An 18,523-nucleotide genomic window follows, 5' to 3' on the forward strand; every position below is an offset into this window, starting at 1 on the left:
TCCAATGAGAAGACTGGCATTGTGATTGCTGAATATTCCACTAACAACATCCTAGAGGCTACCACAGCCGATCTTGACCAACTATATTTATACATGTGCGTCTGGCTGCAAGAGCAGGTTGAAGCTAAGAACCCCCAGTGAGTAATTCACCTCCTGTCTCCTCAGTGCTTGTCCATCATCTATAGGCACAAGTCAAGGGTATGATGAGTGGATGAGTGCAATTGTGACAATATTCTAAAAACTCCACACACCTGTTCGATTGGCACTCCATCCACCAATTTCAACATTAAATTCTTTGAACCACCTGCTCAAGAATAGAATGAGGCAGAAAGCAACAAATGATAAGCCAATTAGCCTCACATGCCATTGGGAAAATGCTAGAGTCTATTATTAAGGAAAAAGTGGTGAAATTTAATGCAATCAACCAGAGTTAAGATGAGTTTGTGAAAGGGAGTTGAGATAACGTATAAGTACAGGTTGTGGATTGATTAGCGCACAAAGGACAGAACATCAGGATTAATGGGTCGTTCTCAGGCTGGAACGATGTAAGTAGTGGAGTGTCTCAGGATCAGCCCTGATTAGTTATCAGGAACTGTGGGCACTGGAGCAGTTACTTTTCTTATTTAGTTACAATTCATAGCCACCCAGTGTTCAGATGGAGAGAATAAAGCCATCCACTTTTTTCCTCATGTTTCCTATTGATTGTTCTTGCTTTTGTTATATAAAATCATTGATTATTGACAACTTTTATGCAACAGAAACATTTTTAGTTCGTACATTACCAGGATAATGGAAAATAGTTGACTTTATCTTGAGAATAATGCACAATATCTGCTCTTTAAACATGTTTTATATGGAGAAATGCGTATATGATGTTCACATGATGATGGATGGCTTTTCTATTTCTACAGTTTCTAAAGCACATTCTGAGTTTTCTCAGCTTTCCAATAAACCTTTTACCAGTCCCTAATTGAAAACCACAGGCTTTGAAAGATGCTGAGAAAGGAATGAATGAATACAAACCCTTTTTGCTATTTTAAGCTATTGGAATTTTCAAAATAGTTATGTATGGTTAACATAGCATGGAGTGTTTCTGTGCTGGCAGTTCTGCAGAGTTAATAGTAATACCTAGGAATCACATACGCTACTGCAAACAAAATAGCAACGATTAACAGCAACTAACAGTGACTACCTAATATGAAGGTTCTTCAAGCTGTACAGCAAGGAAACATGGCCCTTCAGCCCATCAGTACATTAAGGAATGGACTTTCAGACCTGAGAAAGAGATGAAATTCTAAGTGAATTCAGTTGACGATCAGAAATATATTTGATTTTTGGACTAGCCACTTCCCTGAGCAGTTAGGTCAGCTTATTCGGAATAAACAAAGATCCTTTGAAGCACACTTCATCCAGACATGTGATTCTTGCATAATACTGACCGCATTTGACTCTGATATTCTGAATGCTTGAATTAATCATAATGATTCCCTGGAAAATGCAACTCCAGCAAAGAGAGATGGGATCATTCCATCCAGCCCGGCCATAGGCTAGCAAGCAGTGCAATATGTAGAACTTGTATTCATCTGTAAACTGTGCGGCACATTTAAATAATAACATGACATTTTGCATCAAGGAGTTGCCATGACATTCTGTTTCAGCTTGTTTTGAGATTGAGATAATCAAGTTTCTTCAGTTAAACTTATTTATTTATACCAATAGACTGAAGTCATAGTTGAGCAGCTTAAATGTATGACCTGAATCAACAAACATCTATAGCTTGATCTGCATTAGTAATATTCTGGCCAATCTTAGAATACTTCAGTGGACATTCTCATGGTCCAGTGGTAGTGTCCATGCCTTCAAGCCAGGTGACTTGGGTTCAAGTCCTATTTTCACCAGACATGTATGAAAACACCTGAATAGGTAGATTAAGAAGAAACGCTTCTGTTTAAGCATCTAGGATATAGTGAGGACCTGGAATCAACCTGACAGTCACTTTTAAAACATGCTTCACCCTACGCAAAACCACAAGGAAATAATTAACAATAGAGTGCAAGTCTACATTCAAAAAAAATTTGACTTCTCATTTAATGTCAAAATTCATAACAAAGGAAATGCTTAACATTAGCTTCTGTTTAGAATTGGGCAAACAATGAAAGGAAAAGTTATACTAATTCAAGTAAAAGAAATAAAAAAATACAACTATACAGCTTTCCTGACCTCAGAAAGTATTTAAATATTGCTAAAAAAAATGAAACAACGTTAAGACTTATCGTATTGCACTCTTCAGATCTGGATACAAGGAACTAATTGCCCACATTCATCTTAAATTGATGTTATTTTTCTAAGTTTGTTTGATGCAAGAATCCAAATTTGAGAGGGTACATCAATTTATACAGCATGGAAGAGATTAGTTGGTCTGTGGCTGACAAGCCTGCAAAGTGCCATCCGCAAAGTCAGAAAATTACCCCTCATTTTTATATTCTATGCCCTTGTCATAAAAACAATAATCGTTTATGTAATGACAAGAAAATACACAAATTAGTAAGTGAACTAAGACCCTCAACAATATTCTATCTTCTCGCCTTAGAAATTAATAAAGAAATATTGATCTATAAGACTGTCAGATACTTGAGTATGAACTGTCTCAATCCATTCTTTAAACCTGCATCACATACCACAGGAATAAAGGGTGAAGCTTGTGTTCATTTCCATCTTGTATGACTCTATGACATTGCTTACTGTTCTCAAGGTAACAAAGCACTTTTCAAACAATTATTATTATTACAACGTCAAATGCAGTTCTGATTAGGTTATCAACTGGAAATGGAACTCTGGGTGGAATCTTAAAGGGGTTTGAACAGGTGGGCTATGCTGAGATTTGTAGCAGACTCAGGTAAAAAGGCCAACAAAGGTTGATCTCAAAGTTGGGAACAATTTGTCAAGTAATAAAACTAGTGTCTTGCTAGGGAGAAGCAAATAGCCAATGAAGGCAGATTATATCTTTTTAAATGCCTTATTAATGCCACATCTTGCCACATTAATATTCAGCTTCTGCCCTTACCAAATGCATTAAACAAGCTAGACATAAAGAATTCTCTTCATGGTGGTCAGAGAGGAGACCTGGTGATTACAGCTTACCACTGGCTCTGACCAGTTTTAAATTGCCGAATCCCAAACTGCCTCTCAGGGCATGAGCCCTAACCACCAGCCACATGCATTCCTCATGCATGAACATTGTCATCTGACATTTTCCAACTACTTACAAGCATCATGACAATCTTCCAAACCATTTAAGCTGGAAGCACAGACCTGCATTGCAGGACTTACTGCCAACTTTCATTGAAAGGCTGCTGCATGGGCTTTTAGCAAGTACAGGCTGGCGCTCAACTCATGGATTGGACCAGGCAGCATCTCAGACTTGCTCACTTGCAGTCTCAGGATCCAATTACTTTTGTGCCTACCTGCATGCTTTCACCATCTGTGCCTTCCCAATTGGCACAGTCACACAACCAGGTAACTGAACATGCTGGTCAACAGTCAAGGGGTCATATATCGTGCTGCACAGCAATATGCTCTGTCACTTTCACACTTGTACCATATGCCAATAGCTTGTACATCAAACACTCCATATGTGGCAAGTCATGTCTCAGAGTCTTAGGGGTGGTCATCCTATCCAGAGACCATGGAGGCAACCAACAGTCAAGAAATTCCAGAACAGTAGGCCGAGAGCAGCCTTCCATGCCACTCAGAGGATTGCACACAGTCAGGCATCTGGCCAGGGGTATTCTCAGTCAAGGAGCCTGCACTGAAGCACTCTGGAGAATGTAGCCAAGTCCAGTCCGGGGATGAGGTTAACATTGTCAAAGATGTACAGTCATCAGTCAGAGGTCTCAGCACTTCATTGTCTGTGGCTGTCTGCTTGGCTCAATCAATGGGGTGGCTCATCATCAGTCCATTAAAATTCATCCACTAGAAAATCAGGAAAGGGGACGCAAAGAGGGGAGACGCAGGAATGTATCCTTCGAATATGAGGGTATAGGCTGTGGGAAAGGCAATGACAATTGTGAAGGGGGATTGATAGCATTATTTTGGGAAGGTGGTTGTGAAGGAGGGTGATTCACCCATGGTCACTCTGGCTTCAGGCAGGGAGTGATATTAGAAGTTTACAACCATGCTTCGTATGGTCATCTCATACACCAGGAGCTGTTGGAGAAGCACAGGCAGGTGTAAGCTCATCAAGATGAGTTGGGTGCAACTCTACACTGTTGGAGTGATGAAAAGCCTGATGGACTCACAAGCTAAGTGACCTGATAGAGGTTCTGGATTTTTGTGGCCTCCTGGGCACATAGAAACAGAGGCTGGAAATTACTGCTATCCTTCATCGTACAGGAAATCAAAAATGTGCAATAGGAAAGAATTATACCCGGAATGGGCAAAGTATGGGAGGGGGCTGACGTAACACTGTTTAAAGAAAAACACCACATCTCCAAACGGACCCCACCAACAGGGATATATTTCCCTCCCCACCCCTTTCTGCTTTTTGCAAGGACCGTTCCCTCCATGACTACCTGGTCAGGTCCACGCCCGCCAACAACCCACCCTCCCATCCTGCCACCATCGGATTTTCGAAACCTGCGCCCACACACCTCCTCTCTCACCTCCATCCAAGGCCCCAAAGGAGCCTTCCACATCCATCAAAGTTTTACCTGCACATCCACCAATGTCATTTATTGTATCCATTGCACCCGATGCGGTCTCTTCTACATTGGGGAGACTGGATGCCTTCTCACAGAGTGCTTTAGGGAACATCTCTGGGACACTTGCACCAATCAACCACACCGCCCCGTGGCCCAACATTTCAACTCCCCCTCCCACTCTGCTGAGGACATGCAGGTCCTGGGTCTCCTCCATCACCGTTCCCTTACCACCCGACACCTGGAGGAAGAGTGCCACATCTTCCCCCTGTTGGGATCCATTATTAAGGTTAGGTAGTGTAAGAAACTTTATTGTTAGGTAGTGCTCACGTAAGGTAGTATTAGCAAGTCTGGAACTTGTTAGCTTCACTAGACAACAGTAAGCCATTATGTTACACTAAGAACAGACTGAAAAGCTGATGGCATAGCCTGAAGAGGCCCCAGGGAGGGTGAGAGATAACAGGACATTAGAGCCGTGTCTAGATACACGTAGCTCAAACTGAGGTAATAGAACGTTATCAGGCGAGACCCAATCACATACGAAAATTCTGCGTTTTACCAAATAAGGATGTAACTCTGGAATGTGAGAGAACAAAAGGATAGACAAATTTAAAAAATAGTCAGAACGCCTTCTCCAGCAAGCCTGATACCTTGCTGTAACTCGATTCTCTCTCGAATAAAGCAGTCTGTTTCTTAGAATCTGACCCGGTGTCTCATTCCTCCGAAACGAACACGGGGACGGTAGAACCATCCTAACAGATGGTGACCCCTGACGTGCGGAGGGAATGGAGACACGCTTGTTGGCAGGGGTTGAGAGCCGCCGGGCGGCCGGCCATTCTGAATTGGGTACGGGGACGCCCTTTGCATAAAGGTCTCCAGTAGACATTGACCACTCTAAATTAGTAGTTGTTCCGACGTCTCGAATACCTTTGCCAACCTAAATTGCAGACGTGAGTAGACAACAGAGAATCGCTTTGTTCTAAGTGCGAGTCCTTTAGGTGTGTTGGTCATCCCGGAAAAGCCGGAGGTATTGGACACGGTGAGTTTCTTTTTTATTTGTTGCTTTCTATAGTGAGAAGAGTGAGTCCTCTAGGTGTGCGTTTGAACAGCCTTGCAATTTAAAAGTCCTAGAGTCGGTGAGACCTCCAGGTGTGCGTTGAAACACCCCTGCAATTTCAAAAGTCCTGGAGACGGTGAGTGTTATATTTTTTGGTCTCTTATCGTTAGAGAAGTGAATCCTCTAGGTGTGCGTTGAAACAGCCCTGCAATTTGAAAGTCCTAGAGTGGATGAATTCTCCAGGTGTGCGTTGAAACACCCCTGCAATTCCAAAAGTCCTGGAGACAGTGAGTTATTTATTTTTGATCTCTTATGGTTATAAAAGTGAATCCTCTAGGTGTGCGTTGAAACAGCCCTGCAATTTGAAAGTCCTAGAGTGGATGAATTCTCCAGGTGTGCGTTGAAACACCCCTGCAATTTTAAATTCCTGGAGACGCTGAGGCATATGTTTATAGTCTCCTATCGTTAGACAAGTGAACCGTCTAGGTGTGCGTTGGAACATCACTGCAGATTGAAAGTCCTGGAATCGGTGAGTACTATTTTTTCATTCACTTTCTCTCCTGGTGGTGAGTCGGTGATTTCTCCAGGTGTGCGTGGAAACAACTTTGCAATTTCAAAATCCTGGAGGTAGGAGGCGAGGCGATTGTGTATTACGGACCGCACGGCTCCCAGAACGGGAGTTGGGTCGGGGGATAGTGTAAGACGTGGGTACTGGGGTTACGGGAGTATAAACCCACACGCTGACGGACTTGGGGACTGGGAAACTTCCACTGCGCTGACATAATAACGGACGTAACGGTACGAGGGGACGGCGTATTACCTAACGGGACGGTTAGACAGGGTGGTTGATGGGATTTTTATAACAGTCAGAGACAGAGACAGACACAGAGTTCCGGACAGAGCGACTGTGTGTGTGTGAGAGGGAGTCTGTTTATGAGAAAGATAGAGTCTCTGAGTGTGTAAAAATCTGTGTGTGTGTGTGTGTGTAAGTATTTCTGTGTTTGTAAAGGTCTGTGGGAGAGAACAGAGAGAGAGAGAGAGAGAGAGAGAGAGAGAGAGAGAGACAGTGCGAGACACTAACAAAGGACTGCTCGGCCAGCAGACAGTTTAACACTTTGTGTTCCGGCTTAAATTCATTTGCTTGTTAGTGAATGAATGTCTGAGTGCTATCATCTAGAGCTTGAGTCCCTGGATTTTTTTGAATGTGATTTTTTATGAATGCTTAACATGATTTTTTCAGGTTGGAGATTTTATTGAGATTGAGTGGAGATGGGAAAGATTAGTTGGTAACTGATATTGATATAACTGATATAATAATCTGAGTGGGTCTGTGGAATTAAGAAATTGTGTGTCATATCCCAAGGAGAGAGAGAATGCGAATGCTGCTGAGCACTAGCAGACCGTGTCTGTGAGAGAGATAGATAGAGAGAGTAGGGCAGCACGTTTGAAGTAAACATTTCGGGAGTACAGCCTGCAAAGACCTTAACCCTTCGTGAACTGATTCAGATGCATCTGTTTGTTTGGTGATTATTTTCTTGGTTTTGTTTCTAGAGCCTGAGTTCCAGGACTGCTGTTTAAAGTGATTTCTTTTTATGTGAGCTTAACATGATTTTTTAAGGCTAATAACTTCTGTTCTTTTATGAGTCATGACTCCCTAACTACTCTTCTTACTAACCTCTTTTATTTTTACATAAAAGCAATATATGAAGGACAGTCGAAGTTTCGTTCGACAGTGGGTAGTTGTAAAAAACGAAAGTTTCCATGGTTATTATCTGTGACCTTGGATTCGACCATTGTGCATGCGTTAGAAGTTTTTAACTTGAATTGACAAATTGTTGTAAGACAGCTCTGATTATTTTTACGACCTAAAGTATTGTAATTGAGAAATGATTGGTCAGGAGTACATAAGAAAACTAATTTTGGATCTAAATTAGGGTACTAAATTTGGACGATTACAGTGGATTTCAAAATTGGGAACTGTATGCGTTTTACATTTTAAATATTAAACACTGAATAAATGGACGTAAATATATAAATATGTTTACAAGTTAGGAACAGGCCTTAAAGTTAGTCAAGCATGAATTGATAAATTGGTGTTTGAGCATATGGGAAGATAGGAACATTGGAAAATTTCTTAAAAGAAAGAAACAGGGAAGAACATAACGACTTGTCCCCTTCGGGAAGTGTTGATAGGGGACAAGGAGATTGGGTTTGTGTGTGACCCCCTCACCAGTGGGGAGGTCGGAACATTTAAAGGGAAATGACGGTCCTGGTTGAGAATCCAATAGGATTGTCAGAACAAATTAATTTATTTTTGAGGCCCAGTCTGTATTTGTGGGCTGAGTTAATGTCTATTTTGAATATATTATTTACTGCGGGAGAAAGGAGACTTATATGGGGATGCTGGATAGGGAAAGATACGGAAGATAGAAGGGTGAAGTGGGATAAATCCATTAAATGAATTGTTAGGAGGGGCACAGAAAGTGTTTGTAAAGAGAGAAAGGACGAGTGACAGGAGCAGAACGCGTAAATGATGGTAGCTGCGGTTGATGAGGTAATTAGGAGAAGAATGCAGCCAAAAGTGAGCAACCGGAGCAGCGAGTGATAGCATGTAGGGCAGAGAAGAAAGGGAGTAGGGAGAGACATGGAGGAGCATTTGATAGAGAGTTTGAGCGACAGGGGCAGAGACGAAGGTCTCCACAGGCAGGATGCCATTATTGTGGAAAGATAGGGCATTTTGGGCGGGAGTGTCCTGATCTATAAAGGGAAGAAAGAGCCATTCCGCTTATGATTTTGATAACGACAGGGAGGGGAACAACAACTGGCATCATTTCTGAGCAGTCAGGGGTTAAAAAACCCAGTCATAGATTGGCTGAATAGCACATTCGGTAGATGGGAAAATGTGCTGGGACAGCTGGCCCTTGGTTTATGAATCTCTGTTGCTATCTTTATTACCTGTGGTTGTTGTTGTATACCATGTATCAGGACGCTTGTGACACGAATGATCGACCATGCCCTGACGGGAAAGGATAACCCCCCACCCGCATACCAGGCAGCGGTGCTGGAGGAGCCTGTGATGGGGGCACCCCAAGGAAAGATTATGGGATCGGTATCAGAGGGAATGGAGGAGATATGCCTGCGAGGGAAGCGCGGGACAACTTATGATTTTACTTTATAACTGTATCTCTCATTTCTAATCCTTCCCATATTAGGGCCTCAGAATGTGAGGGCTGAGGTGCAGAGACCTCCTAGTTGTGTATTTTTTTTTCTTTCCCGTTCAAATTGACAACAGGTAAATTTGTGTTTTTATGCTGCAGTTAGAGATTGTGAAGTGCTATATGCCTCGAGACTCAAGAGACTATTGTTCACTCAAGAGATTCCTAGCCATCATCTGGTATTCCTAAATGGCTTCGATTGGTCTCGACGGCCACGGTTCACAATGATAAGCCAGTTACCACTGCCCGTGTCCGTACTTGACAGCTGTAAAATGGATGTGGGTTTTTATTGGTCAAGTGAAGGTGACTGGTTAGCCAATGACAGATAAGATTCCTCGAGCGAGGGACAACCTAAGACAGGCACAGTCGTGCATTGACCTTCAGAATAATGGCCTGTGGTCATGTGGTTTTAAGAGATGCCTGGCTTTTGTATCCGTGTCGGGAATCTGGTCAAGTTTCTGGCTTGCAAAGCAGCTTGATATAAGGAAAATCGTGGACCCAGCAGTTTGACATTGTATTCACTGTATTTTTGACAAAGGAAAATGCCAGTTTTGTGGCATCTTCCAGAACCGACTTAACAACAAACCTTTGGGAAGGAAGGAGAGCTCATTGAATCCTATTACAAAAAAGATTTGACACTATGTCAGTAGTTTGATGTCATGGTATAATATGACCGATTTTACTGGGAGGTTGTACAATTGGGTGTTCTTTGGACAGCAGACCTTCATTCTGCAGGCGTCCTAACTTATCCACTTTGTGTTTTCCTCTGGTTCTCTTCGCTTTTGTTATCATACTCTGTAATCGTTTTGTTGGTTTTGAGATAGCTTTTTGCAGATGTTTACGACTTTTGAGTGCTTATGTCTGTTATGTATTTTTTCACTGCTTCTCGTGTCTTAACGATTGTATGCGAACTGGAGAGGCGCCTAGAGTAGGGATTTTTTGCGACGCGGATTGCTTTGTGAGGTTGTATGCTGCTTAGGGACTCCTATCCCCTATAACTATGTCTCCCTAGAGTCAGACAAGCCGGGTTAAGCTAATTGGTCGGTCTTGCAAAGGAGCGACGGAGGGGCGCTCACCGACCATCCGGGTCCTGACTGCTGCGCGCGAACTGCTGTATTTTGTGTGGCCTCTTTCGAGGCCAAGGGAGGGAGTGTTGGGATCCATTATTAAGGTTAGGTAGTGTAAGAAACTTTATTGTTAGGTAGTGCTCACGTAAGGTAGTATTAGCAAGTCTGGAACTTGTTAGCTTCACTAGACAGCAGTAAGCCATTATGTTACACTAAGAACAGACTGAAAAGCTGATGGCATAGCCTGAAGAGGCCCCAGGGAGGGTGAGAGATAACAGGACATTAGAGCCGTGTCTAGATACACGTAGCTCAAACTGAGGTAATAGAACGTTATCAGGCGAGACCCAATCACATACGAAAATTCTGCATTTTACCAAATAAGGATGTAACTCTGGAATGTGAGAGAACAAAAGGATAGACAAATTTTAAAAATAGTCAGAACGCCTTCCCCAGCAAGCCTGATACCTTGCTGTAACTCGATTCTCTCTTGAATAAAGCAGTCTGTTTCTTAGAATCTGACCCGGTGTCTCATTCCTCCGAAACGAACACGGGGACGGTAGAACCGTCCTAACACCCCTCAGAACATTTCAACCCTAGGTGTGCACTTCACTAGTTTCCTCATTTCCACTCCCCCCACCTTACCCCGGTTCCAACCTTACAGCTCAGCACCATCCTCATGACCAGGCCTACCTGCCAATCTTTCTTCCCACCTATCCACTTCAGCCTCCTCTCTGATCTATCACCTTCATGCCAATCCCTATCCACCCATTGTACTCATTGCTACCCTCCCCCACTTTCCTCACTAATCTATCACCTTCATCCCCATCCCCATCCACCTATTGTTAGTGAGTAAACTTAGGGCACATGGTATTGGGGGCAAAGTACTAGATTGGATTGAAAATTGGTTGGCTGATAGGAAACAAAGGGTAGTGATAAACGGCTCCATTTTGGAATGGCAGGCAGTGATCAGTGGGGTGCCGCAGGGATCCGTGCTGGGACCGCAGCTTTTTACAATTTATGTTAATGACATAGAAGATCGTATCAGCAATAACATTAGCAAATTTGCTGATGATACTAAGCTGGGTGGCAGGGTGAAATATGATGAGGATGTTAGGTGATTACAGGGTGACCTGGACAAGTTAGGTGAATGGGCAGATGCATGGCAAATACAGTTTAATGTGGATAAATGTATGGTTATCCACTAGGAAGGCAGATTACTACCACAATGGAATCAATTCAGGTAAAGGGGCAGCACAGAGAGATCTGGGTGTTCTTGTACACCAGTCAATGAAGGTAAGCATGCAGGTACAGCAGGTAGTGAAGAAGGCTAATAGTATGCTGGCCTTCATAACAAGAGGAATTGAATATAGAAGCAAAGAGGTGCTTCTGCAGTTGTAGAGGGCCCTGGTGAGACCACACCTGGAGTACTGGGTGCAGTTCTGGTCTCCAAATTTGAGGAAAGACATTCTGGCTATTGAGGGAGTGTAGCGTAGGTTCACGAGGTCAATTCCTGGAATGGAGGGATTACCTTACACTGAAAGACTGAAGCGACTGGGCTTGTACACCCTTGAGTTAGAAGACTGAGAGGGGATCTGATTGAGACATATAAGATTATGAAAGGATTGGACACTCTGGCAGCAGGAAACGTGTTTCCGCTGATGGGTGAGTGCCGAACCAAGGACACAGCTTAAAAATATGGGGTAGACCATTTAGGACAGAGATGAGGAGAAACTTCTTCACCCAGAGAGTGGTGGCTGTGTGGAATGCTCTGCCCCAGAGGGCAGTGGAGGCCCAGTCTCTGGATTCATTTAAGAAAGAGTTGGATAGAGCTCTCAAAGATAGTGTAATCAAGGGTTATGTAGATAAGGCAGGAAGCGAATACTGATTAGGAATGATCAGCCATGATCATGTTGAATGGCGGTGCAGGCTCGAAAGGCTGAATGGCCTACTCCTGCACCTATTGTCTATTGTCTATTGTACTCCTTGCTATCTTCTCCCTAGCCCCACCCCTCTCCCATTTATCTCTCCATCATGGAGGCCCCCTGCCTTCAGTGCTGATGAGGGGCTTTTGCCTGAAACATTGATTTTCCTTCTCCTCGGATGCTGTCTGACAGGCTGTGCTTTTCCAGCACCACTCTAATCTGGACACAAACCTTCTGGGTCCCTAGTCTCTGGTCATCTTTATGCATTAACTCCCCATGTACTCTGCACCTCCCTGTTCCAAGAATCACTGACCACCTCATTCATAACAACTCCGCTGGACACAGATGCAAGGGAAAGAGTAGGATGCTGTAAAATGATGGTAATGATTTCAGCAGGACCCGTTGCCCTGTATCCAGATTGTCCACCTTGCTTCCAGATGCTGCAGGAGGGTCTCAAGCACTGACATGAAGCTAAGCATCATGTTGGCACACTTTCATTCACAGCGACACATACATACATCAAACAGATGTAAAGAGGCAAAACAATAACATTTGCACAAATTAATGTAGAGTACCACCAAAGTGCACGCATTGAATTTTCTACTTGCTCTCCCTCTCACTATGTGGAAGAGGTGACATGGTGGTTCAATGGTTAGCACTGCCGCCTCACAGCACCAGGGATATAGGCTTGATTCCAGCTTTGGATGGCTGTGTGTGTGGTGTTTGTATGTTCTCCCCATGTTAAGAATCACAGAATCCCAACAGACTGGAAATAGGCCATTTGGCCCAACAAGTCCACACCAACCCCTCCAAGAGTATGCCACCCAAACATATGACCCTACCCTATTACTCTACATTTACCCCTGACTAATGCACTTGACCTACACATTCCTGAACACAATAAGCAATTTAGCATGGCCAATTCACCTAACCTGCACATCTTTGGACTGTGGGAGGAAATCAGAGTACCCAGAGAAACCCATGCAGATATGGGGAGAATGTACAAACTCCACACAGTCTGTCCGAGGCTGAAATTGAACCCAAGTCCCTGGCACTGTAAGGTAGCAGTGCTAACCACTGAGCCACCATGCCACTCCTACAGGTTTCCTCCAGGTGTTCTAGTTTTCTCCCACTGTCAAATGATGTGCAGGTCAGGTGTATTGGTCATAGTTAAGGCGAGGTTGTTGGGATAGGGTGGGATCTGGGTGGAAGGCTCTTTAGAGGATCTGAGCAGACTTGACAGGCCAAATGGCTTCATTCCATATTGTAGGGATTCTATGTTGTCTCAGGCTTGATCTAGAGTCAATCCCTGGGTTTGCAGCTGGGGTGAGGTGGGATAGAGTGCAGGGGTCTACTCGGAAATGCAGCCCTTTTGCCCTGAGGGTTGGTCAGATCCTATGCAATAAGCAACCTACATCTCCTCAGATGTCAGCTCCTCTAACAAATCCAGGTCTCTTACCCTCAGCCCTTCTAACTGAGCACAAAATACACATCAGGGCACACTATCGGTAGAAAATTGTTGTACAGAAATTCCCTCTGTGTTATGTGAGCATTGCAGTGATGTGGTTAAATACTTCCCGTTATCAGACTTTTTCAGGCTTGATCTGGAGTCAATCCCTCACTTTTTGAATGTGACTGGAAAGCTGCTGATTGCCACTAGGATGAATTATTAAAGGACCTTGTCAAAGTCCAAACAAGCTTTGAGTCTGTCTTTATGTTTATATTAATGATTTAATTTTCAAATGCTAAGGAATCTTCACAGCAGGTCTAAATATTAGCTCTTTCTACCAAGAGCAAATCATTTTTTACTTGCATCAGCTTTTTCACTGAGGTTAGCAAAGTGATGGAGAAATATGAGCTTTTTTGTGTGTTCTACTAACAATTTAATTGAATAGATATTAATGTGACTTTTCCCTTTCTTGCATGCAAAATGGATGCATGGTTGTAAGGTATTGCCATTGCCACATTGGGGGCACCTTAATTTTAGCATGCAATCAATAACCTGATAGGACTACTTTGACACTTAAAATAGTCTACACTTGCTTCAACATCCACCTGTAAAATTTGTTCAAAACTAAATGGGCCATGCTCTATGCTGTCTGCAATAAATCCACCCAGGCTGATCGTGGTCTAAGTGGGAATTGTCAAAGGAACAGCCCAAAGTAGCCATTAAATGGGAGATAATACGTTCTGTGGAGTGGGTGACATTGGGTGCACTCGTTTACTTTTGAGCTCATTCCCTGTCCCTCAAGCTTAACTGACAGAACAATTCAATAGGTCAGATGCCTGACCAGGTGAGTTGCCTTTGGAGGTACAACGGACATCACAGGATCATTTCTCTCAGTAAGATGAGACCACTGACCTTATTTCAGAAATGCCTTGGACTTCTGGTTTCCGGTTTCCAGTTTCTTAGATCTATTTTGGGCCTAAATTAGTATCTTCCCATTTTCAACTGGTGGTACTTCATCAATATTGTTTTCTGAAGTGTATTATAAGCATTATAGATGCATTCAAAATGTCCTTTGCAAATCACATCAAGAATAGAGCAAAATGAGGAGATGAACATTTCCATTTGCAATGAAACTGTTTTGTCAAGTGGGATTCATAGTGCCTGAGCCTATGGGTTGGAAAGACTTTCCTCATGCAACCTTTCACTCTTCACCTCCTTAATCACACAGCTCTGGTCATGAGTAATTTTCTCAGAGATTTGTTCAACCAGAGAGGGGGATGTGCTTGCCACTGCCAAGACCTTCTGTCTTTCAGGTCTCTGGTGCCATATTTAAAGCCCAGCTTTTCAGGTGCCACTGTCCAGCAATGACCCCTCAGACTATGGGGCTAAACAGTCATTTCTGAACATGTGTTATAGGCAAAAAGAAATGTCATACCCTGCTTCGTGGACAAGGACCGAGACTTCTCATTGGATAGGGTGGTGCAGAGGACAGAGTATTTTTTTCCAGTTGATTGCCACAGATCAAACCAAATTAGACTCAACTTGCAGTATGTGTCAATGTCTGTCCCGATGAGAACCAGTATCCAACAGTGTCGAAAGAAGGTCAACAGTCTTTCTAAACAACAAGAATAAGCACGCTATTTTCTGTCTGCTACCTCACACTCACAGGCCTTTCACTGCTGCTTACATGGCTTAAAAATGTGTTGCTGGAAAAGCGCAGCAGGTCAGGCAGCATCAAAGGAGCAGGAGAATCGATATTTCGAGCATAAGTGCTTCTTCAGGAATGAGGAAGGTGTGCCAAGCAGGCTAAAATAAAAGGTAGGAAGGAGGGACTTGGGGGTGGGGTGTTGGGAATGCGATAGGTGGAAGGAGGTTAAGGTGAGGGTGATAGGCTGGAGAGGGGGTGGGGGGGGAGAGGTCGGGAAGAAGATTGCAGGTCAAGAAGGCGGTGCTGAGTCTGAGGGTTGGGATTGAGAAAAGATGGGGGGAGGGGAAATAAGGAAGCTGGAGAAATCTGTATTCATACCTTGTGGTTGGAGGGTTCCTAGGCAGAAGATGAGGCTCTGTTCCTTCAGGCGTCGTGTTGTTATGGTCTGGAGATGGAGGAGGCCAAAGACCTGCATGCTTACTTATCCACCAATGCTCTTGGAATACAACTCTCAGTGCATTACTTCCACTCAACAGCCCTCATCTACCTCATCCTCCATAGCTACTCACCCTTTCTGCCTTGAACACTTCCAACTGACTCACTCAATCACTTTTTCACCGTCACCATATTTACAAACCTTTCTCAACATTACTCACAACACATCGGGGATGGGAAAATTCCACAATCCTTGGCAAACATAAAAAAAGATTAACTCAAAACAGAAGATACTGAAGTCATGATTTGGAGGTGCTGGTGTTGAACTGGGGTGTACAAAGTTAAAAATCACACAACACCAGGTTATAGTCCGACAGGCTTAACTGAAAGCACTAGCTTTCGGAGCGCTGCTCAACCACCTGATGAAGGAGCAGCACTCTGAAAGCTAGTGCTCCCAATTAAGCCTGTCGGACTATAACCTGGTGTTGTGTGATTTTTAGCTTTGAAGCTACTGAAAATGGTCTGTAGCTACATTAGAATCTGAGAAAGAGCCAATTAATTCAATGGATAATCGCTGGCGATTTCTTGAATTTTGATAATGGCTTCATACACACAAGACATTTGCATGGTTTATTTGACTTTGCAGACACATATTTTCCTCCTGTGGTTTCCTATTCTCCAACATTGTTGCCTTTCTATTTTAAGTTTTTATAGATATCTCTAAATAGACTGAATGGAATTTCTGCTCTTTGAGATTTTCAGGTCATGGAGGCAGCAATTTTCTGCTTTGGCAATAGGTCATGGTTACTCCTCTACTTGGCATTGACAAGTATCCTTTCTTAACATGTGATGAGAAGGTCACTTTGATGGTTCACGTTAGAAAAATATTAGAAATAGAAGAGGTGTTCAATGATTCTGGCTATTTATTAAAAAAAGGAAACTTTTTTGTTTGCTTTGAACATATAAAAATATTTTCTCGACATATAACTGTAATGATTGTAATGAGATTAGCCAGGCAGACCTCATATAATATGAGTTTCCTGATTGGGGTTGTTGCACTGATCCAATCAGGGAGCCCTGTCTGACAGGTAAGAACAGGAGGGTCACACTGTTCACTCTGAGAGCTGGCTCTGAGGGAGCTGGATCAGTGTCAAACACTCTCCTCATGTAAATAACGAGTGACTTGGTGATGGGATTCCAGCCTCTGTGAAGTTATTTCAATAAATTCATCAGAATTATTCTCAAAACTTTTCCTTTTAATGTAGGCTACAAAGACTTGAAATAATGAAAATGTTGATTCAACATGAAATGAGCAGTAAAGTGACTAAGGGATTGCATTTCTGTTCTTTGAGTAGAAGGTTGATAGAAGGGCACCAATAAAGAACAAAGTTTCTTTTCATAACCTATTCAGTGAAAACTGGAGACAAACCTTCATGCCTGTTTCAAGTCCTTCCAACATCAAAAACTTTGCCACCAATCAATAAGCTGCAGCACAAACCTATCCAAACAAAAAGGTAGTATTGATGGGAGATTAAAACTGAAATTGCTGGAAAAATTCTGTAGGTTTGGCAGCATCTATGAAGATAAAACAAAGTTAATCTTTTGAGTTCAGTGAACCTTCTTCAGCTCCTTGTTCTAATGCTACTGCCAGGAAACTTTGTGCACAGAAACAGACACCCCCATCATGGTTTGGACTAAGTAACAACTCAGGCACCTTGCTTGATCTCTTAGTGCTCACTCTCATTGCTTCTACTTGGATGCCAGCAGCATCTCTGCATTGCTTTGCCTTTTAGCCGTACTTTTCCCCTTATCCAGAGCCGCAATGCTCACAGGACCTTTGTCTTGCCTTGCCTTTTATTGCAAACAAAAAGCCAAACAGTTTGTCATGGTTGTCGGCAGTGGCCAATGAAGGGGTAGACATACTCTTGTCTGGCACCATGCTATATAAACATTGCCCCTGCAGTATGTACCAGCAACAAACACACTGGTGCATTAATCTATTTAGGTTGGCAAAGACTAATAGGTAGAATGTCAAGGTTTATGATTAGTTGTTCAAACTTTAAGACCCAAAGTAGAAAAACACAGGGTTGTCTTGAAGTAATTAATTGAAAATAGAGAGCAGCCTTGCAAGTTTTCTATTGTAGAGTCATAAAGTCATACAGCACGGAACAGCTGAATATATTTCCCAAACTAAACTGGTTCCACTTACCTGTATTATGTTCATATCCTTCTGAACATTTCCTATTCATGTTCCTGTCCAAATGTCTTTTAAAATTGTAACGTACCTGTATCTGCCACTTCCTCTGCCCATTTTATTCCACATAAGAACCACCCACTGTATGAAAAGGTCCTTTTTAAATCTTTCTCCTCTCACTTTAGAAATATTCTCTCTAGATTATAACTCCCCTACTAAAGGTAAAAGACCTTTGCTATTTACCTTATCTATGCCCCTCATGACTTTATAAATGTCTATAGTCAACCTCCAACGTTGCAGTGAAAAAGTTCCAGCCTATCCAGCCTCTCCTTATGGATCCAGTCACAGTCTAATATGGTGTCAACATCACAGGCTCAGCTTTGGGCTTATATTAAGGCCTGGCTTTGTGAGATTCAGTCAAATCTTATTCATGTCACATATTTATGGATTCCATTTAGACACTTGCTGTTCTTCTAACAATACAGTCAAGAGAATTAATTTTCTGAAGTAATAACCTCTCCTGAGATACAACATCTTATTTCCAGGATAGAAGAGGGATAGATTCATAAACCTTAGTTTCCTGTGGTAACATCTTTCCTGAAAATTCATTTGAGATTCATCATACACAGTTTCTATGCAAGCTTCAACTCTATTAATATAAAAAGAAACCAGTTTGCCACCAGAGGCAATTAATAACATTGTGCTTCTACCAATCACCAAGGGCAAATTTTTCTTTCTAATAAGTTTCATGGATAGGTCAGCATATTTGCAAAATGAAAATTATAGTTATTTCCTAATTAATTTCCTACAATACCTACCAACACATCGACATTTTACT

Source organism: Hemiscyllium ocellatum, chromosome 29 (assembly GCF_020745735.1).
Source record: "Hemiscyllium ocellatum isolate sHemOce1 chromosome 29, sHemOce1.pat.X.cur, whole genome shotgun sequence".
Taxonomy (NCBI): Eukaryota; Metazoa; Chordata; class Chondrichthyes; order Orectolobiformes; family Hemiscylliidae; genus Hemiscyllium; species Hemiscyllium ocellatum.